A 23,450-nucleotide genomic window follows, 5' to 3' on the forward strand; every position below is an offset into this window, starting at 1 on the left:
TTTACGAGGCTATCAGTTAACCGCAAAGAACTCACTCACACGAGAAAAAAAATTAAAACAACAATCATAGGTAAGAAACATTTAACATATCTATATTTTCAAAATAAGCTAAAGTAGAACGACTCTTCAAAGTGTAATCAAGCGAGCGTAGTTTTCACCTTGACGAATACCAAAGATCTAATTACCATTTTTACGTGAATTGGACTCTCGAGTCATTCGTCTTATCGTTGTTTTTTTCTACCTATTTCCTTATCCCCTGTGGTTCTATAATTACGTCCAAGAAAGAAAAGTTTTTATTTACTGTATAGCCGCAACCAATGAGATAGAAACTCGATTATCACCGCGACGAAAAACGTTTGATTGAGGAAGCTTAGAAAAAAGAGTTCATGTTACCGATGCAAAATATTCTTGCATAGACATGCCATGTAATTAAATCCATCCATAGAACATTACGATAATTCAATTTTATTTTAGCCTTCGCTTTAAAACCGAGAACAGTTTCTTAGTTTTATGTTAAGCTAATATCTAAAAGCCTACATTTCTACGAAATTATAGTGTTGCGAAATCGCATATTCTATTTTGGTTCGAGCAAACAATAATGCAACCCTAAGAAACCAGAATTCACCGAACTGGTGCTGCTTTGCTTCACAAGGATGGACGGCAGGTGCTGTGTTTGATAACCATGCAATTGGTATACAGGAGTAGATGTAAAATGGAAATGGCCATTTTTTATTTCTCAGAGGCCATTTTTTACGCGACATAGCGTTTTGAAGTAGTTTGAAATCTGAACCAGCTCTAATGTTTCCCACAAATTCAATAGCGCATGAATTTTGGTGATTTCTTTGTTTTCGTTTTTCTTCACGGTTGTTGGTGTTTTTCCACGCGGTCCACCATGGTTCGTTTTCTGCACTCTACGTTTTATGCTTTACTTGTCTCAAGAGTGAAAATGTTCGGTATTCTGTGAATTTTGCTGACTAATTCTTTCCATTTTTGATACCTTTCAAAATATATCGCGAGTAGAAACAAGTGAATTAAATATACTTCTTATCTCAAACATGTTTTTATTTTAAATATTGTACAACGAAACTACCAGAAAACATGCAATGCTTACAAAAACCTAGGTTGCCATTCGAAAATCTTCAGGAATTTTAGGGAGACAAATTGAAAAGCTCCACAACATTTACATATACTTAAACGTTAATTTCCAAAACTAGGAAACACAGAAAAGCAAATACAACGTCTTAGTATTAATCTGCTCCAAGGGAAAGTATAGTAGATTTTATCAGTGAAATGAAAAACACTCTCTTATCGTTTAATTTGCAAATAGTCACGTTTTTATTCGATAGAAGTGAACATGGAAAATGTTCCAGTGTTAGGAAACCGCGTTTTTTGTAGAGGTAATTGAGAGATTTTCGTATTTTCAATATCCACTTTCCGCTAAGTTGTAAGAGCGACCGTTGTAGATGTTATGTAACAGACATATGAGTAAAACCAACGTCTGATAACAGTTGTAATAACAAAACCAAATCCTTGCTTTTAAAAGATACATCCAAGAAAAAGGGAAACGCCTCTGATGGCTTACTTCTTCATTAACCGGGCTTGATCTGACGAAATGTTTAAAACCACACACGTTATGAGATCTTGTGTATGAATACAAGCAAAGCAAAACTAAAATCGTTGTGAAGGAAATTTATATGCTGAGTAGAAGTTGTTGGGGCTTGTGGTCGTTGGCCCCTTGGAAAAAATATATATGTTATAGAGTTTGGCTCTAGTAGAAAACTACAGTATTAAAGTATTTTCTAGACTCTTTTTGTACACCATATAGGGCGTGATTTATTTTCTCATGGAACAAGTGTCACGGCTTTTAAATTAGGGTCTGAGAAAATCTACCCCCAATAGCTGCCTTAAAAATGATACAACGCTTCTGCTTAGGTGTTCTCGTTCGAGAACGAGTGCGAGTGTTTTTATGAGATGATTTTTAATATTGTTGCTCTTGCTCTATTTACTTTGAGTTGAAATCGCAATAACGTTTCACACAGGAAGAAATTATTTCCGTGCAAATTATTTCAACCAAATTCTTAATTAAAGATTGTTAAGTTTTTATTCTAAAGTGATCTCTTTGAAATAAAAATTCGCTCATTGACGCCGGTATTCTTAAACATCTTCCTTCTCCGCAAAAGAAAGAATCTTATAAGGGGGATCTTTAGTTTTTCTTCCAAAGAATGCTGAACGTAAAATGTCTGAGGAAATGTTTGTCATAAACCGATGAGAAAGATTATATTGAAACCCAAAGGCGTGGAATTGCGCCCATTGTGAAGCTATAAAATTATATCATTGTTTAAATAGTTTATTTTCTCATAAGCGAGATTGTTTACGCAATTAATTTGTTAGTTGACTATAGAGAGCCTTAATTTTTTTGGTATATGGTTTTCATAGGATGAAAAACCTCAATCCTTGAATTGCTATCGGTTTCGTTTGAATCTTATATATATGCTATCGTTGTCGTTGGCATAATCCTTGAGATTTTTAAAATTCTAGCTTTGGATGTGCTAAGCCTCATTTGTAAGATATTAAATCAAAGTCTTAGCAGGTGGCCATGGGAGAAAAGGAATTATGATCTATATGCTAGACACGGCGCGATAAGCTCATCAGTAAGAAACGAAGTATTCAAACCGCCTGGAGCTTTAGATGAACTTTCTCTTTAGCTCAATGGCTGTATATACTGAAAACGACCTGCGTGAGCAAATATCACATTTGTATCTACTTTTTTAAGATTGAGACTTTCAATGACAAAAAGGTGGTGGAAGTAGGTTGTATTATTGAATCTGTCTGCTGACTGATATCACTTGATTTGTACGGTTTTGTAATTCACTTTGATACACTGCAACGCAATTTTTTTCAGCCTAGCTTAGGAGTGAAAGTTGGCGTGAAATAACAGTCGTGTCTATGGTAGTGCGGTGCTGGTTGCTAGGCGTCAAAGCACATGTATGTAGAAAAACCATGCATGTGCATAGTAAAGCGTCTGCCTCTAACAACCAGTAGCCGGTGACTTCTCTGTGTCCAAGCGACACAGCTTGCGTAGCAAAGAAGCCGATCAACAGTCTCCGACACAAAACACAAAAAGCAAAATCAAACTTGTCTGGAAATCTTCCACATTGTTCTGTTTTACGAGAAACAGGTTCCTTAGCGCTAAAAGCATTGTTCGTGCTCTTATATAAACTGACGGCGTGGCTTTCAAAAAAATTGCTTAATCTATCAAACGACGATTTTCAGACAATAGGACGAAGAAATTTCATTTAAAGTCACATTCCGTGACTAAACGCAAAATAACTGCACATGTAAACGAACAGTGCAATTAAAAACAGGCTTTCAGAAATGCGAAAAAACATGTGGTCTCTCTACTGTGTTACCGTAAACATTTTAGCCACAATACAAACACAAAAGGAAGACTAGCTATTCACTGCAAGTGAAATATCGACGGGAAATATCCATTGGTTAGTGAATGGAAAGATCGTGCAAAACCATCTTTCTAGTAATCTTCTATACTTTTCGCTTATTGTACTTCATAATCTGCTGGGGTCATTTTGCACTGATTCGACTCTTTCATTCCCATTAAAGCTGTTCTAGATTAGACCAATGAGCTCAGTTTGACGGTTCGGACAATTTTTAGAACCAGTTGCTTCTCGTCTAGCATGAATGAAAATTTCAGAAGTATTTCACTTCTGCCTTTCAACTGCTTCTTCTATGTAAATGCCTGATAAATAGCTATGGCTGTGGCCTTTTGTTTACTCAGATCGTTAAAACTGCGGGCGTCATAAAGAGAATGAATGCACTTATTTAGTCCTTGCGAACAACATCCCTAATACCCTTGCTTCTGATTTATTTCAAAGTTTTCTTCTTTTGCCTTTCATCCATGCATGCTTTATATCGTATACCGTGGGCTGAGAACAAGCTAAGTTATTAGTTTTTGAAGAAAATGTTGTACTACATCTATGTTTCAGTTGCTATTTATAAAATTGAATTTCATCATGGTCAATTAACCAACGTAGAAGTTTGTAAAGTTGACGTTTCGAGCCCACATTAGCTCGTTGTCAGAGCACTCGTCGTCAGACCTGAGCGAAGTTCGCTCAGGTCTTATGTGCATACATGAGAGGAAAATAGGTCAACTCTCTCATTCCAGCTTGATCTTAGGCTGTAAGCGCAACCGAACATGCAAAAAGGTAACTTATGTCATATACGAGTTAACTTTTATTCACTGTATGGAGCTACAAGGCCTTAAAACATTTACCAGCTGGGACCTGCTGTTTAACCTCAATTTACAGCTGGTTGTCTTACTTTGTATTTTTAAAACAAGAAGGAATAGTCGAATCGGTTTAAAATCGTACGGGTATAAATTGTGTTTATCGTAACGCAACTCTCCGCTCTTGTTTTTCATTTGTCTCGTCTAAATAATTCCCATGATCTCTAATGCAATCTTATGCCTTTCTTTAGGTTTGATAGATTAACCAGGTAATGTAAATTCTACAACCTACCCTCTTCTTGTTTAAAGCACGCCTGCGTATTTCTACAATCGGCTATGAAGTCCCTGATTAATTTCAAATTTACTACCTTGTTTAGGTGCACCGAGAACACATCCCGGCAACATTTGATGATTTTCAGTTTCTAATCTTGTCACCTGTGTACAGCTTGTCCGCTCCTTGTAGGGACACCTCGATATTGCGGAGAGTTCAGTTGCTTCCAGAGACATTAGAATTCATAATATCTCAAACTCTATAATACAGACACTTCCAAAACACGGACACTTAACTTCAACCAAAGTGTAAATATCACTTTACAAATACAGACACTTAACTTCAACTTGAGTGTTAATGTCACTTTTTAAATTCTTTTTCAGATAGTTTGGTTTCCCTGTCTCAGAAGATGTAAGTATGAGCGATCTCTTGAAGTTATTCATCCGAGTTACCGTTCAGTAAAGGTTTGTAATGAAATAAAGACCATGGTCTAAATCCTATCCATGTGTGAGCTCAGTGTGTACAATCATTTAAAATACGGTCAATAGTCCTACATTTTTCTGCAACCTGCAGAATTTTCCTGTGCAAGCGACTTTTACATAATTGTCCTTGCAAATGTCTTAGTTGCAAGTTAAAAAAAAAAAAAAAAAACAGTTGGTTACAGCTTCTAAAGCCGTTGCTTCAAGTGGAATTAAAACACTTTACGGTCATATTTTATTATGAATTAGCTTCTTGTTACTCTGAAACCAAAAATATTCAGCTACACACTAGCCACGAACAATATATTATCACAAGTAACTGTCAACTTTTATTTTCAAAGTAAATTTCTCGACAATTAACTTTACTGCCGTGTAAAATGACAAACTAACAACAATCTACTCCCAGCGGTTCAGTGCAAATGGCAATTCTTTTATTTAAATTACCCCCATCACTGCCTAAATGCTCACTTCAATTTTGAGATTTTGAGAAGAATATAATTTTGAAACCATTGAAACGATTTCTGGATTGTTTACTGTATAGTTAAATATTTTTGGTTTCAGAGTAAGAAGGAGCGAACTCATAATAAAATATATCAAATATTCCACTTTAACCAACTGTTTTTAAACTTACCTTCTAAACCAGGAGATTTGCAAGGATAATTATGTGAAAGTAGCCTATTCTTCGCCGGGGAAGCGAAATTTCTCGACAATGAACCTGAAATCGTCTTAAATAATGAGTTAATCGTCTCTGGAACAGCAGTCCACCACCAGCAGTTCAGTACAAATGGCTGTTATTTTTTAAAATTACCCCCATGACTGCCTAAATGCTCACTTCGATTTTCAGATGTTGAGAAGAATATCATTTTGTTACCACTGTAACGGTTTCTTGATTTTACTTATTTAGTTGAATATTTTTGGTTTCAGAGTAAAAAGTAGCGTACTCATAATAAAATATGACCGAAACCTGTTTTAATTCCACTTTAACCTACTAAGAGACTATGAATTAGTCTCTTGAACCAACTAAGTGTTTTAAAACTTTTCTTGTCAGCCAAGACATTTACAAGGATAATTATCCAAAACTGGTTTGTAACACAGGAATTGAAATACAGTTCCAAATTGCGGGGAATTCGAAATAACCGAGTTTGAATTAGCGAGGTCCAACTGTATTACATACATACAGCCTATTCTCCCAAAGAGCGAAACTTATGAAACAACATGTGGCTGTCTTCAGATCAACATCAAGATTCAGTTTATGCTTTTTAGATAGAGCGGCCAGTCAAGATTATGTTTGCTTTGACAATTTTTAAGCATTTTCTGTCTAGAAATAAGAAGGTATTTCAACGATGAAATAAAATTTGCTCTATACCGTTTTCATATTAAGTAGTTCGTGTTTTCTTGAAAAAAGGGGTAAAACTATTGGCTACTAATAAATGTCGTCATTTATTAGGAGTGTGGCATTCAGTAAAAAGGTTTATGGTTTTAGCTTGATTTACTAACAAATGAATTTTTAATTGCTCTTTCTCACGCAGAGAAATGCAAAATCTGATTGTAATTTGGCCCTTTCTCCACAAGTTCAGCCACATCAAAATCGCTGCCATATACATTTGACAATAAAAGCGACGAGCTTGTCATTTCAGGAGGTGGTAGTGAAAGCTGTCGCTGTCCCACAAACCATGAGAAGCAGATGGCCGATTCCTGGAAAATCAACCTCACTTTTGGACACCTGTCCATTTCACCGCCGAACGGCCGTGATGAAAAGCAACTTCAAATTGCGAGGTCGATTATGCTTAAATTAAATGGGATTCGTTTTACATGTAGTTTCTACAAGTGAAATAAACTATTGCTTAGATAGATTTTCTTCAGTTAAGGTGGACTATAACAAGAGCGAGAGAGGATAATCTCTTGACAGAAGGAATATTTGAAATGTTAAGTAAATAAATTTTACAACCACGAAACAGGAGTTATTAAAAATCATCACCGACAATCGTTTCAGAGAGCTTTTACGACCGACAAAGAATTATAGCCCGAAATTTCAGTAATTGCCGCCCTCAGTTCGGCGTAACCCCTGAAGGGTGACGTGGGTTCTGAGCGAAATGTAGATGATCGATTATTAAAAGTATCTGTCCTAGTTTTAATTTCGTGTGGTCAAAATACGAGACGAGAGGGAACTGAATCTGAGGGATAATGAAGTGGGTTTTCAACACGTTGTATTGAAATAAAGAAACCTGCTTTGCACGTTGTTTGCTCTGATATGTACGACGCTGTAGCTCTTGGGCGTAAACTTAAGATCTTGGTCATAACATTTCAGTGCCAAAGTGGCTGTTGACCAAAAGCTATTTTTACAATCACGTCATGATCAATTAGAGGACAGACGGACAAGAGGCCGAGGCCAGGCGAGTGTGTTAATAGGACACGTTCGATATACATGTATCAATATTCTAACATGGCTCCGAGGCTTTCAGGAGAAAATTCTATCTTTGGTGTTGTTTTCTTTGTATCCAAGTCTCTTTTGGGAATTAAGAGAAAAAAGAAACTTAAAAAATTTACAATTTTGACCCGAAAACCTCGGAGCCATGTTAGAATATTGAAATATCGAACGTGACCTATTAATGACAATACTTTGACATGACATGTACATGTAACGGTTTGAATTCGTAAGGTAAAACTTTGGCATTATTCCTGGGGGCGGGATATTATCGTCCCGGCTTATTTTGCATATGCTTTTTATCGACACTGGTTTTCTTGTGTTTAGATCTATGTAAACCAATTTACGAGATGTACTTTGTCATCTTTGTTTCTTTGGACTCACACCAGGGCCCGTTTCCCTCAAACCCCGGAAACTTATCGGGCCCGCAAAGCCATTTTTTAATTAATCTGTATCTAAAAACAGAGAGGAGTATAAGCCTGAAACGTATTGCATGAAAAGAACCTCTGTTCATATTAAGAATGTGTAAATAAAACAGTTCTGTAATCATAAGGTTTGAGATTTTGCTACGGCCTCAGTTCTGGGTGCGAAAACATTTCGGGACCTTCGAGGAACGAGCTCCAGTTCCCTTGAAATTGGTGTAGAGTAACAACGGGTTGTGACATCATGTTATATTGTAGGCCTAACCTTTCACCAACGAGAGGTATCGGAACTCTTGAGAGGAGAACTAAGGTCTCAAAGTTTAATCCACTACCACTCCTTCTTCAACTTCTACTAAATGCAACTTTACAATGCACCCACTTTTATGTCAACTCTTTCTGCGCCCGAGACTCTTGCCAGGGGTAAATCAGGTGCAACAAAACAAGGTAGCCGGATGTTAATCTGAAACGAACGCAGCTGACTTGATAAGGCAAGCAGAGATTAACCAACTGAAAACTAGAAAAAATGGAATAATCTTTGGCAAAACCTAAACCTTGGACCTGTCTCCGGAAGGTAGAATCCAAGGTCGCGAGAACACAACATGTACACAGGTCAACGCCCGAACATAAAGTTCTAGAATGAAACTTTTCCAAGGCAAACGGAGGAGGCGTTCAAGAATTGAGTGTTCCACGTATGTGGGTTAACCTTGGCTTGCCAAAACTAAGCTTTCTTAGAAATATGATCTCGAAATAATTGGCTCCTCAACAAGATTATCAAATGGTACATCTTACCATTTAATTAGACTTTAACTGGAATTGTTTCTCGACGATGAAGTCAATACCAAGGTCGAAACATTTATTTTTTCAGTCCAAATTACCATTATTTCTTCAAGCTATCAGGATTTTTTTAGTCCAACAGCTAACAACTCAACTCAACACCTGTCCAGTTGTTGGATGCTGATAGTTTTCTCGAGGCGATACTCCACATTCATGCCAGCCTCAATGGCTGTTTTTCTCATTATAATTCAAATTAGCCATGCGGTCTGCCATGAGGCGGACAACTTTAATCGACTCCGATCAATCAATGGACAAGAACTGTCAAAGTTATACCTGAGAGCCAAATTATGGATCATTCCACCCACGAGTAATTTGGAATGGTTACTTGCTATTTTCAGCTTGTTTTAAACAACGGAAGTCGTAAAAAATTGTTATTCAGTTTTAAGGGCTGGTATTATCGAAAACTCAAACTATCTTCTTCCACAATACTGGCAATCACCTGCCAAATTTGCATTATGTGAAGACAAACATGGTGGCTATCGTGGTTATGGCCTATTTGTTTAGAAAGCTAACTATGTTCGATTGTCTGATACTGGCTCAACTCTATTTTTCTGAACAAAAGAAGTGTGCGCTCCTGTCACCTTCTATTCATGGTGTTCTTAAACGTTCTGTGAAGTTCTTTCACTGCAGTGTCATCTACACGTGTCCAATTATGTTGTAAACAATGCACCTGGCAGGTAGACTTGTGCCAAGGCTGTGCAATCCTTGACAAACATGGAATCGACTGCTGTTTATTAAAACATTAAAAAAATATTGAAATCCTTTTGAAGTGGTAGTATTTATATTGATGGCAAGACCAATTCATTGTCTTTTTTCTAGAGTTGTTGAGGTTAGGGTTAGATACACTCATGATAAGCTGTATCCACTGACCGAGGGGTTTATAAAACGAACACCACTAAAAGTTAAGAAACAACACTTAAAATAAACCTAACCTTAAGAGATCTCCCTGGAGCCTATGGATACTGACGTGTTTAACACATGTAGTTTTCGGTCGTGATGTTGATATTTGCATGTTTGCACAGTAGTGCATCTTAGGTACACGCCAGGGTCCCGTCTACACCGCGCCGGGGAAACTTGAAAACAGCGTTTTCAACCCGAACTCGCATGAAATGTTTTCTGTCCACACTACGTCTCAGAAATTCAGTTGAAAACGAAACAATCACCGGTGATTTTGGGTTTGTGTTTGAGGAAAACACGGGCAGGGAAATCAAATGATTATCGTGACCTCATGATTTTCGAAAAGCTCCGTTTTCAAAATGTTTTCCGTCCAGACTAAAACGCAAAGCCAGCGTTTTCAAATTCCTCCGGTTTGAAGAGCGTTTTCGAAAAGCTCCGTTTTCGTGACGGATTTGAGTGGAGGGAGCCCCTAGGCTAGGCGTAGAAATAAAGCTGCGTATTAATTTTTTTCTGGCGTAGTATGGTCGGCACCCTAGGGAGAGAACAAGAACAAACTGTTCTTTTTGTTTTAAATCAGCCCCAATTCTGGTTGTGAATCGTTCTGTTTACGATTAGTGAACAAGTGCGTTCTAAATAATAGTAAATTGATGAACAAATTGGCAGTGGCACATCCCACGGAGAGGTTCTTCGTTCACTTTTTCCAGATCAAATTGAATTTGGAAGTGTTGGCTTTTGTAGGAGAGAAAAATCGGAGAACCTGGAGAAAAATCCTCGACGCAAGACGAGAACCAATTGACAGCGACAGCAACTCTGTGTGATTTGACTTCGGGTCACACTGATTGGTGGGAGGCGAGCGCTGAAATTTCGGGTAACTAACTGGATTGTTTACAAAAAAATACCTGAAATCGAGCTTCCCATCATTAAGGGGGTATGGTACCCTAAAATATGGCGATGTTCATGAAAAATTCAATTTCTTGGAAATACAAGACTTAAGACCCTTGAGGACTTGTCAAAAACAGTTTGAAACGATCTTGCAGAATTTGCTTCCAGATGAGTGTGAAATTTAAGGAAAGTACACAGTGGTATAAGTTTTTTCACGTGGCAACGGCCATAGCAACGACTGTTTACTATAAGAACGTGACCAAAAATATAGAGTATTTTTAACTCATATGAACGAAACTATTTAGAAAAAACTTTTAAGACATGCACAACTCGATTGGTATAATTATTTGTGAAAAGCTTTGCCTCAAATTGCCATCACAGGCTCATTCATTTCCCTTATGACAAGGAATATTTCCCACAACTGCGGTGACTTTTTACAAAATAGAACAACCATTGCACCCCCTCCCCCGAGATCCATTCTGCACCCCCCCCACTATTTGTGGCTCGTTAAATGCTTAATACTTCGTGTGCGAAACTTAAAGTGCATTTTTCTCAAAAGTTTACTTTTGTACCGACTGATTCCGCGCCAACATTTCTACTTTGCAAGGTTTTTAAGTAGAATTTCTGAAACTTGGGCTCATCAAAGACCAATAGTGTCGGATGACATAAACCAAAAATATCGTAACATTTTAAGGTCTGTCACGTGACATGAGATGATTTGTCCACTGGGTGTGGTAAAAAATAAGGTTATTTCCAAATAAAGCTGTAAAAAGCACTGAAAATAAGAGTTAACTGTCAAAACTTAGGTTCATATCACAGAACAAAACAGAAACTTACATGATATGCTTATTTGACAGTCAATTTTTGTTTTGTAAAAGAGCAGGAAGCGTTGGCGTCAATACTATAAAACACTACTTCAAAAGGCTGTGGCTGGTTTCCATAGCAACCATTTTGAATAAAACTCTAGAAATTTAATTTCTCTTCTTGAGTGCAATAGCACACAATTGATCTTTCTTCACCATATTTAAACAAATTTTTTGGTCCATATTGAGGGTACCATACCATCTTAAGCGACCACCTTTAAGGCTGCCATTCATAGACCACCAGCCAGTAGTTTATCGTGAAATTTTATGGCGCTTTGAACATTTGAAACGTTCCTGGATGGGAAAAGCTTACACCTCTTGCCAAGGGCCTAAAGGACTAGATAAGTGCAAGGGTCTTGTGAACCGCTTGAGAAATTCACAAGTAATCACCGAGGAAGGGAAAGGAAAGAGCTTAGAAAAAAGATTAGAAAGAAAGTAATGATAATATCTACCCATTTTCTCTTATAAAAACTTAGAGAAAATCAATAATTCATCAAGTTAAAACAACGAAAATCACAAGCGTGAAGGAGGTTTGGATACCCGGTTTTAATTAGCATAGATTTTGACGTTTTTACTCCGTTTACTCCTTAGTTTTTGTTTCGATTAAGAAGATATATCAAACACTCGAGACCTGTAGAACTGTAGTATTAGGGGTTAGAAACAGTGCTGGCAGTTTCCAGCAATTATACTTTGATAGATTGATACAACCACTTTGTGTCAAGTGACGTTAGAATAATGGTATTGCACAAATGCCCAACCATTGGCAAACAAGTGGTTATCTTTGCGGCATAAAGGGTTACCATAGCAATTGAACATTGAAGGCGGTTCTAAACCCCCTTGAGAGAAGATTTTAAACTTTGCAAAAAGATGTATAACATACTTGTCACATTTCAATAATAACAATAATAATAATTTCTCCTCATTTTCTCTTGTAAAAATAAATTGCCTTTAACAGATTGCGCTGTTGCTATGATAACTATTATGCTTTGAAGATAACATCAAATTGTTCACCAATGATTGGACATTTGAGTGATTTGAATATTGCAACATCACTTGATAAAGTGTGATAGTTTTATTCTCAGTCAAAGTATAACTTCTTACAAGCTCTGTAAACTGTTTCCAGTCACCAGGTTGTTCATAAAATGATTAAAGATATCCACTGGAAAGCATAGTTTATTGTCAAGGCTTACATTTGCACAAGATAGTAATTTAACTGGTAGATAGCATTATCCAGTCATTGTGCGAGGCCTAGGTGCATTGGCCTCGTGATCAGTGCGTCCGTCTCTGGATCGAGAAGCCCGGGTTCAAGCCCTGGCCTGGAATATCGTGTTGTGTTCTTGGGCAAGACACTTCACTCTCACAGTGCCTCTCTCCACTCAGGTGTATAAATGAGTTCCGGCGAATTTAATACTGGGGTTAACCTTGCGATGGACTAACATCTCATCCAGGGGGGAGTAGAAATGCTCCTAGTCGCTTCATGCCACAGAGACCGGGATAAGCTCCGGCCTGATGGGCCACTTGACTCTACCTTAACAATTCATAACTTGAAGAAGACGACTTGCTGGTTACTAAAAGACAACTGATCGCAATACAAAACGAAATTTACTGAGTTTATCGCTTCTCTTTATTTTCCATTTTTGTTCTAAAATACATCTGTTGCCCTCAATTAAAGTTCCTTTATAACCTCTGTTGAATATTTATAACACAATGAACAAATAATCCCTCTCAATTTCTGGCTTGTTCCTTCTGTGAAGTAAATCGAAATAAAAAGCAATTAATTGTGATACATTTGGTTACTTGAGAAACAATGTGCTCCACTTTTTTTGCAACATGAGTTCTTTATTTCCAGTTTTTGACTTTTGTTTCTTCCATATTTTTTTCGTTTTTTTTTCTGTGGTCGCTACTTATGCTAAGGACTTGCAACTTTGTATTAAGATGTGAGCAGGTGTTTAAATTATTTTTCATTACTTTTAACTAAATAATACTATTTTTTTAATAAGAATATATTTTTGTAACTAGTAACTCATGTCAGTATTCTGTTTCAATTGATTTTATTTTTGTGCAAAAATTGTTGAGTATCCTAGGTTTTAATTCCTATATAGCGCTTTGGACTGCAGTGTATTAACACTACATAAATGTTTATTTATTCATCTATTTATTTATCACTTATTAAGGATTTTTTTTACAAACAGAGATACGCCTTATACAAAGTGGGAGCAATTTGTTAGAGAATTAGAGAAGAGACTCGAAAATATATTTCACCTGCGTTCAGTAGCCACTACCAAGATCATTGTCCTCAGCAAAAGGAAAGTCGAAGTCTTGTTGTTCAACAAACCACTCGCTGCCCCGATAGTCGCTATCAATCTCGTCGTCTACAGGATAGTGTGTGTCGTACATAGCGCTTCCAGGATCATTTTTCGGCAATGTGCGTCCAGCGACCAGGGCAGAGATAACCAGCAGAAGAAAGAGTGATACAGCTGCTTTCATGTTTCCTCGCACTGTCGAAACAAGCAATATTTCTCGTTAGTTCACTTATCTATTGATTTGTTTGGCTTTCGTTTGGTTGGTGTTTTATTTACTGCAAATTCCAAATACAGTGAAAATCGAGGCTCAATAAAGGGTATTATTCCTGTATTATTGTTTTTGCTGTTCATTTAGGTATCTCAGTTTTACAACGAGAAAAGACTTCTAAACCTGGGCCAGTCCATTAATTCTCAGAAAATCGAAGTTAAGCTGGGCGAAGTAATTCCAACTGCCTGTTAGAAGACGGTTGAAAACGTGAGGCTTGATCTCCTGAACTGACCATCGAGTTTTTTGAAACATGAAATAAGTCCGCGTCAGAACATCTCACAAGGCCAGAACTTTATCTCGGTCTTCATCGCACGAAGGCAGCTAGAATTCTGTAGAATGCTGTTTTTGATAAAGTAACATATAATTGAAGACCATGTTACTACAGCCAGCTAGTTTAATCTACTTAAGCTGGCAATTAATCTAACTTATTTTTTATCATAATTACACATATTAGAATCATCGTATATTTTAGATATAAACTGTGAAACTTACTTTCGTTTCTTACCGACAATGTTGCAAAGTTATACCAGCAGAGGATGTCCTTGCAACATAAAGTGAGACCTTAATTTAAAGTTCCTTCAATATAATGGGCTAGAATTCCTTGGAAACGAAAGGTGTAGAGAAAACATTTACGTTCTAGAAAGAGCTCTTGCAAGGCTTGCTTTTCATATTAATTACTACGTAGGTTTGTACGTGGCAATAAGAAGAAAAGAAAAACCAGTCGCTCTCAGGCATCAAATCAAAAACATCGAACCAACTCAAGATTAATGTTTTGCTTAAACACATTGTTTTGTTTTTCGTTTTTCATATTCCGTGGTGTTACTGTAGTGACAAACGTTTGATTCTAAAAAATGTAATCAACACCCATCGAAAAAACTGTTTTATTAAGTGTTGGCTTTGAAGCATTTCCTGCCAATAAGTTTTAAATACAGAGATTGCAAGCTGTGCCTTCAACATGTTTCCTGGCAAAGGAAAGTTGTTAGGAAGAATGAAGTTGTGAATGAATGAATATCATTGTAGAAACAGAAGTAAGTAACTAGACAAATTTTCTGATAAGAAATATAAGAAAAACATTCACAGTGCAGACCTGCAGGGCTTGAATGCAGTTTTTGAATGATCTCACTTAAGCTTATATCAAGATATCGTTATAAATGCATACATTGGATGGTATGAGAAAATAATAAAAGAATTGGACTGTTTAATAACTTTTGTACATGACTTTATTTTCCTACTAGCAAGCGGTAACTGGCATAAATACATATCAGGTCTCGAAGTAACCTTTGAAAAGAAGTGCGACCTGCATCAACTTTTAAACAAAGAATTTTCGGCAAAGAATAGAAGCTATCCGCTGTCGCCAGAAGTCTATAGCTTATTGCCAGTTGAATTTTTAATTAGTAGCACTACCGTACAAATTGGTTTTCTTCGCTCGAAAACATCGGTTTGTTATGAGTGGCAGCGGAATGAATCATCGCTAATTTCTGTATATTAAAGGTAAATTTCTAAGTGTACCATTTGGGAGGAATCGTACGGTGTATTTCGTTACTCATTGCTCCAGTATAATTAGTTTCTTCCTTGATTCTAAGTCTGCTGTTTTCGTGTAAATGATTCAAAGAACGGTGAAAGCGATATTAACAATAAGTGAAGAAAAAAATGCATGTCCGTAAATGTTAAAAGTCAATAAATTACTTATGATACATATTACTAGAAAAGTAAAAGGTTTAATTTCTTCTAAATATAAAATTAATAAAATAAGCTGTTCAGATATTCAGTTTCACGCATAAATCTACCACAGGCCAAGGTTCTAGATTCTATTTCCTTAAAAGCCATGGACACTATTCAATTTGTCAAACAATTAAGTAACAATGATATTCAGTTGATACAAGGAAATATTCCCTCTATCCTGAAGAACCATGGCTTGAGGCTAGTCGGAGGTCAGCCGTCTCTCCACCCCCCCACCTACCTTTACCCCTTACGTTTGTATTTCTTTCGCGCTCGGCGATATATTTTATAACGGATAACGCACCCTTCAAAGCTGTAATTTAGCTAACGATGTGGCTTGCCGATAAGCCGATTATTTTCGAGTCAGAAAATCATTTCTTGGCATTTATAACAGCCATCCTATGAGAGAATTTTGCGCGGCATTTTGTGCCTTCCTTTTCTTTTTCAAGCCATTTGCAGAGTTTAATTAATAAACTCATTCTCCCTGTTGTTAGTCTGGATTTAGTTTCCCAGCAGTGCATGATGCGTTTACATGACTTACAGAGTTTTAAAGAATAACGAGAGGCTTGGCAGAGAGTATAGTCCATAAACAGAGTTTCAAAAATTTATTTACCACCGGATCGAGGGATCCCTCCTTAGAATCTTTTGTGCGGCTTCGTCGCTAGGCCATTTTGCTATCGTGCGAAAAAACCTCTCAAGCAAGGCGTGTGGGAAGAAATTAAAGCCAAATGTCGGTCTTTGTTTGAATACATGGAATAATCAGTCTATTTCACCTTCGGCTCTTTCCCAAGAGATTCGGAGGACATGATGACAAAGGAACTCTACCTAATGGATGGCTTGATGAAAATGCGGTAAAAAGAACCACTCATCTGAGTAGTTTCTTTGTTTATGCCTAAGCATCAAGCGACAAAGTGCTTATTAAAGAACTCATCGAACTAAGGTTTATTTCATCTTGTCCGCTTTCAAAAGGGGCTTATTTTCCCGGGGGAGGTACTCCTCAAAGTTTTTGGTAGGAGTGTGTGGCCCAAACCTTGAAACCCTTACCCTATTTCAGACCAAAATCAGTGATTTTCCATTCTCTACTTCAGATCTGAGCCAAAAATCGATAGCCTATTTCAGACCTCTTAAATTAAAGCAATTCCAATATATGACCCCAGCTAACCAGAAATGGCTTCCATTTGTGTAAAAATTTGAGAAGGGCTACAAATTTACCAACGTTGATGCAGAAAAAAGTAGTTTGTTGTTAAAAAAATTCCCAATGCCAAACCAGAGTGAAAAACATACCCTATTTCAGGCCAAAATGGTCAAAATCTATGCTCATTTTCAGACCAAAAATGCTCAAAAAAGCTCAAAAACCGGAGCTCCAAGACCTTGATTTCTCAGGGGTATGACCAACTCGACTGTCTAATCGCAAATCACCAAGCAACACGAAAAAACTTGAAGTTACTTTATGTGACGGCTGTCCTCAATACTACTCCCCGCGAACTTTGAATGCTGGCGGAGTTGGTCAGTTCTCACGAAGAATTATAAACGACTTATCAGTGCTTCTTTGTGGAGGCGCGATGGCCTCATGGTTAGTGCGCTCGACTCCGGATCGAGTGGTCCGGGTTCAAACCCTAACCAGGGACACTGTGTTGTGTTCTTGGACAAGATGTTTCGTTCTCAAATTGCTTCACTCTACCCAGGAATATACATGGTACCGGCAATTTTAATCGGCTGGCGGGCAAACCTGCGATGAACTAGCATCCTAATCAGGGGGGAGTAGAAATACTCCTAGTCGCTTCATGCTACTGAAACCGGGGATAAGCGCCGGCCTGATGGGCCACTTGGCTCTCATGTAGACTTAAATTTGCTTCTTACGGATAACTGCCTTTATATCTAACTAGCAGAAATCATGTGACGGGAATCTTGAGTGTTTCGTACACCACGAGTGAACGAGATAAATAAACCACTGCGTATTGTCGCTAGATTTGTAATGATCGCGGTATTTCAAAGCCGGGACAACCTAAATCCTTTGACCTGCATTTTGATCAAATCATTTCATTTTGCTCCTTTGTTTTGGTATCTCTTGGGAGAGGCTAAACTTAAAGAAAGAGGGGATTTCATATTTAAATAACTTCACTACATTAGCTTCTTCACAAATTGCAGTTTCTGCATGCTGCACTCTTCAATTAGGAAGTGAAAAGTAGATTTCCTTCTTGCAGTTCCAGAGCTCTGAGGGGTAAGTTACCAAACATAGTTTTCTTAGTACATTCCTTTCGTTCTCCACATCACTTGTTAATTCAAATTTCGCTGGCCATTTACGTTTTTTCAGTTTACAAGAATCACTAGCGATCGTTCGCTTATATAGCAACACCCAAGATTGTAAACGTATATCCTTCAATCTCTAACGCTAACAAGTTAAAAATGCTCAGTTTGTTTCTTAACCTCAGTCAATGCATTGAAAATCAACTGATTTTGACCGCATCTGCACAAGGTTCCACGTTGAATGACAAAATATTCACACCCTTTCATTTTCACGTACCGTAACATAACAATAAACGCGCAAGATTCAAGCAATTCCTATAACTTGAATAAACGGAATTCAGAGAATGATCAGAATATTAAGAAAGTAAATAGTACATTATACTGATGCGTTATTAAAGTAAGCGAAATAACAGGTCTTAACTGATCAGTGGAGCGTGTACCAATTGAGTGTAATATTCTGTCATCAGTCGTCACCGTATTAATTAGGTGTACCCGTTATAATTGTAAGTTAACTAAAAAGGGAAATTTTTGTTATTTTTAAAAGAAAAAGTCAACGAAAACACATACTCAAGTTTTGTTTTCTTCAGAAATTATTTGTGGCTGTCAATTTTGTGGCTATCCATTCCGCCTCATTACTTTCAAGTCTAGTCATATATCAAACCTTACAACCGCACCCCATTTCCTTCAAGTGAAAAATACACTCGTTTTGGATAACTCAACCTCTTTTAAACACAACCCTTCAAATATTTCGTCTTCCGAAGCCAAGCTAGAAAAAGTTGGGGCTGATTTTTGCAGCATTTAGTCTCAAAACTCTAGGTTGACGATTTCAGTTCACTGGATAAATTAACATAATTTTATGAGACGCTAATAAATGCATGCTAATTGTAGGTAATCAGTAAATTAAACTAAGTTGTCTGGCATTAGTTGTTATAGTCCTATTGATCGAATATGATCGGATAACTTTTATTTTTAGAGTCGTCAGCCAGATTAGTTTGTGAGAAACTGAAATCATACGAATCAGCTATCCGTAGTAAAGCATTCTCTGTAGTTTGCATTCTGTTCTTGCAATCTTTTCAATCTCCCTAACAATGCCATAGGGATTATGAATTCTCGCTGTTGATAACATATGAGAGAACACGACGTTTCGCGCCTAAATTAAATGCAGATGAAATAATCTTTACTTTATGAGCTACGGTATAATCACGCGCAATTTTTCTATTCGACAATGTTGCCATGACTGTGGAGCTGAGCGAATTCCATACTCCTTGCCACAATTTATAAACTCGAAATATAAACCCCAGACTCAATGGAAAGGAGATACGCGAAGGATGCAATCCTCAATACTACCAAGAGGTTTGTAAATTACGCTACAAGTCAACTGTTGTTACTTTTGTAATTTCATAGGTGACAAATTACTCCTTAATTTTGGCGCGAAATTTCAGCATCAATTATGCGAAATTACAAAATTGCCATGGCAACGTTTGGCGCGAAATTTCTCAGTACAATAAACAAGTCAAAAGCCAAGGATTGTAACCGTAATTTGTCACCCACGATATTAGAGTTTTGTAATTTCACATAAATTAATGCTGAATTTCGCGCCAAAATTAAAGAGTAATTTGTCAATCATGATATTATAGGTTAAAGGAAACACCCTGGATCAACTGTGAAAGTTAGCTAATTCTATCCTATTGCCTTATCATTCAAGTAACTACACAAGGCATTTTATTAGGCTGATGGTCAAAACCTTTTAGTAGGAAAGGGCGATTCAAAATAACTGGAAAAGTGCTCATTTTGTTAATAACTGTGTTTTTTCCTATATTTTTCTCGTATTTGTAGGGTATTTACACTTAGAAGATGAAGCTGTGTTGGGGATATCTTTTCGTTCTTTGGCTGTTGTTGGGAATATGCTCAGGTCAAATATGTACTGTCTGATAATTTGTGATAATTGTTTTTTTACATTTAACTTGACGAGCGCCTGACAATTTTTAAATGCTTAAACGGCAATTTTGTTTTTACTTTTAGGCAGTGTAATCAATCGAAAAGCAAGAGACTCTGAAGATGACTTGAACAAGAGAGAAGGATTAAGAAAACAACTCGATGATTTAACGGAAGCAGTCAAAAAACTTCAGGAAGAAATTGAGAATGATGGTAAGCATCAGTTTGTTGTACTGAGTGCTTTCTTTTCACAAGCTTTTTATCTATGGCTGGCCAAGGTACACTTGGGTGTTTGGAGGATTATTCTACTGCACCGCGTTGGGTGACCTTGAAGTGTGTGATTCAGTCAGTTTTTCATTTTTACTTTCCATTGATCTTTGGCGATTGAGATGGATCATTCTGACATGAACTGGTTAATTCGTAAATATTTGTAATCCAAAAGGATCAGTTGCTGCGAGGCACACTTAACAGTTCAAAAGTTGTAAATAGTAATAATGTGGTGCCAAATAAGAAACGATGGTTATAAGAGACGTTTCGCGGCCTAGCCCTTCCTCAGTGCTAAGTTTTGAATGGGACACGGGAATGGGGCGTGTCCCATTCAAAACTTAGCACTGAGGAAGGGCTGGGCTCAAAACGTCTGCTATAAACATCGTTTTTAATTTGGCACTTAATTCATTAATTCATAGATTATTTCTAGTTAGTCGAGCACTTAGTTTGGGATTGCCAAATTACAGTTTCTGTCTCTTTCAGTTCATACACTTATTAGTCATATCAAATTATGAATAAACCAAATGTTATTTGTATTTTTCAGACAAACGTGACTATGAGCGAAGAAGTTCTTTCAAACGCAGGGTCACTCTAGATGAAAGTACTAAAGAACAGGGTGACAAACGCAATTCCAGCATGGATAGGGTATTTTTTTGTTTATTGAATGCAATTTCACCACCTACGAAAGGACAATTCTAATAAGAAACTACCCAAGCAATCAATCAACCGACTCTAACCGAGTTGCTGAGTTCTCGAAAGATTATGAAAATATTTGTCGTCAGATTGTATTCCTGTTTTGCCGATTACTGTCCGTAACATGGAGAGAGTCGCTTTTTTTCCGCTAAGACTTTCCAAAAGAAGTAAATTTCTTATATGTAATTCAGTAAATTTATAGTTTAAAGGATCTGCTGACCTTGGAGAAAAAATACTCGAAGCCGGTGTCAAATTGTTAACTCGTGAGTTGGAGAGTAGAGGAAAAAACAAGGAAGAGAAAAAGGAGTCTGACACTAGCACCAAGGTAATGTCACAAATTTTAATTAAGTCATAGTACAGTGAAGGCAAGACATCAGTTTGTTCATTGGGATATGTCAGACTGTTTAGAAACTTGTTCCGTAACAAGATAACCGAAAGAAGCTAGAAAGTTATCACAAATCCTTTTCAGTTTAATGACTAAGCCACACAGTCAGTGATACGACCAAACTTGGGGGCTCTGTTGGTTGCCTGCATGGTGTGCAACGATTTTTTGACAGCGAGTGAGTTCATTTTTTTGCGAGTCTGAAGAAAACCTCAAAGCTAGCTAAAGCCGTGTTATTCTACGACCGGGCTAAATACACCTCCTTGCTGCACAGGGCAAATTAATGTCGAAGGAGTGTTGGAGCCAACTGAGTCTCTACTTAGAAATTTAAACTTTTATAATCTGTCTGGTTGTCGTTTATTCGCCAGATTATTGTTGTTATTATTATCTTTATTTAGGAATTCTTGTGCTTTTTTTATCACAGGAAAGCGCCAAAGGTAAACTAAGAAAACGAGTCAACCCTGCAGCAGCACAAATGGGTGCCAAAGCTGGTGAAAAGGCCGTGGAAATGGGCGCTAAAGTGGCTGAAAAACAAATGGAAATCAACGAGAAACAGAGAGGAAAAACTGATCAATTTCTCGGTGAAGAGGTACGTCAAAATGGTAATTCAAAAGTTATGATCTGCCCAGACTTGAACAGAGGGGACATGAAGGCAATTGTGATGCGATCTTTTATAGGGATGTTACTAAAACTGGTAACGGGGAACGGGAGTCTGGGAACGAGTGTACAGCGGTAATCCGCGTAAACATTCAGCATGACAGAAAAGAAAAGGGAACAATTTGGGGAAATGTGAGGAAGTGTTACGGTTGTAGACGTGAGTTTCTACCGGCTGTGCCACCAGATCATGGCCCAGTACGTTCTTGTTAGAGAAGAGTCCGATTGGTACTGGGATAAACAAAGCATGAAATGGCGCCTGGGGTGAAAATCGAATCGGTATTATCTTGTATTATCACAAGCTACGTTCGCCAATCGGTCAGGCCACAGTCTTTCTTACATAGAATTTCAAGCCTTCATAGTCTACTCATATCTTCTCACTTTGTGCGCGAGCTGTCATATCAATATTTCAAAATAGCAACACGCAATATGATATCGAGGACAAGTGACATAAAACATGAGCATCAATGAACGTGGGTCGTCCGCTGTTTTCGCATTCGGAAGCTAGAAAGGCGGCCTTTCGGAGATCGGCAAGTCAGCTGGCAAATCAGGTGAGCAGCAGATAAATAACCTGTGGCCTCGCCGCTTTGTTAAAGACAAAATATATGAAGAAACGACCAACAAATATTCCACAATAATGCTAATGCTGGTGCAAGATGACCGCGGAAAAGCGACTGCGTGACACTCGGTATGTTTTTAGATGACATGTTGTCACGTATCAGACGGAAAACAGTCTTTATTCTCTGTCTGCGTTTTGTACCCGGTCTGCAGTCTGCATTTTGTACTGACCGATTGGGGTAGCATGTGATAATACCGATTCGATTCTCTCCCCAGGCGCTATTTCATGCTTTGTTTTTCTCAGTACCATATTAGAGTTTGAGGCACAGCCGGTAGAAACTAAAAATTACAACCGTAACACTTCCTTACATTTCCCCAAATTGTTCCCTTTTCTTTTCCTTTGTCCGCCATGTTGAATTCTTAGGCGGGTTACCGCTGTACACTCGTTCCCAGACTCCCGTTCCCGGTTTCCCGTTCCCGGTTTCCCGTTTCCCGTTTCCCGTTTCCCGTTTCCCGTTTCCCGTTTCCCGTTCCCCGTTTCCCGTTCCCCGTTCCCCGTTCCCCGTTCCCCGTTCCCCGTTACCAATTTTAGTAACATCCCTTTTATAGCGAGTTGGCCTTGCCTTGTGATGAAGAAGGGTGGCCAACAAATTCTCTCGTGTGACAGTTGGAAAATCAACACGCACAGTAACTCCTTTTGTTGTATTTTGAAAAATGCTCAATAAAGAAAGAAAGCTATTTTGAGGAGCGAATGATTTTTTTAAACGTTTTGAGACAGCGAAAATGTTCCCAAAAGCCATTCTTCCAACCAGTACGTTTAATTTGCAGATCAAACTTGACATCACCGGTGACAAAGGATGGCAAACAGACGATATGTTTATTCCGCCTGGATACCACATGGATGCCAAAGTGGTCCCAGAATCAAAACCTGCTCCTGCAATTCAGGGTCAACAGCCATTTACATTCCCATTTGGAGCTGGAGGAATGATAATGAATGGCTGCTTTGGAAGTGGATACCAGCCAGGAGATCGGTGCTATGACGCTACCTGGGCAACCACAAAATGTTTGGTGAGTTTGAGGTTTCGATTACAGGTGGTAATGCTTAAAATTT

General features: G+C 37.8%; 1 protein-coding gene and 1 long non-coding RNA gene across 2 annotated transcripts in view; one reads left to right on the forward strand and one right to left on the reverse strand.

The window, feature by feature from the left end:
- LOC145497547 (protein furry homolog-like) overlaps positions 1–23,450 on the forward strand; it is a 70,844-nt gene that overhangs the window by 1,915 nt on the left and 45,479 nt on the right. The window lies entirely within an intron of this gene.
- On the reverse strand, positions 12,238–14,421 carry LOC145498257 (uncharacterized). The gene is made up of 3 exons (XR_014050844.1): positions 14,377–14,421; positions 13,576–13,811; positions 12,238–13,059 (listed from the first exon to the last, which is right to left on the reverse strand). It is a non-coding gene; the product is annotated as an uncharacterized LOC145498257 (long non-coding RNA).

The sequence above is a fragment of the Orbicella franksi genome, chromosome 9, assembly GCF_964199315.1.
Source record: "Orbicella franksi chromosome 9, jaOrbFran1.1, whole genome shotgun sequence".
NCBI lineage: Eukaryota > Metazoa > Cnidaria > Anthozoa > Scleractinia > Merulinidae > Orbicella > Orbicella franksi.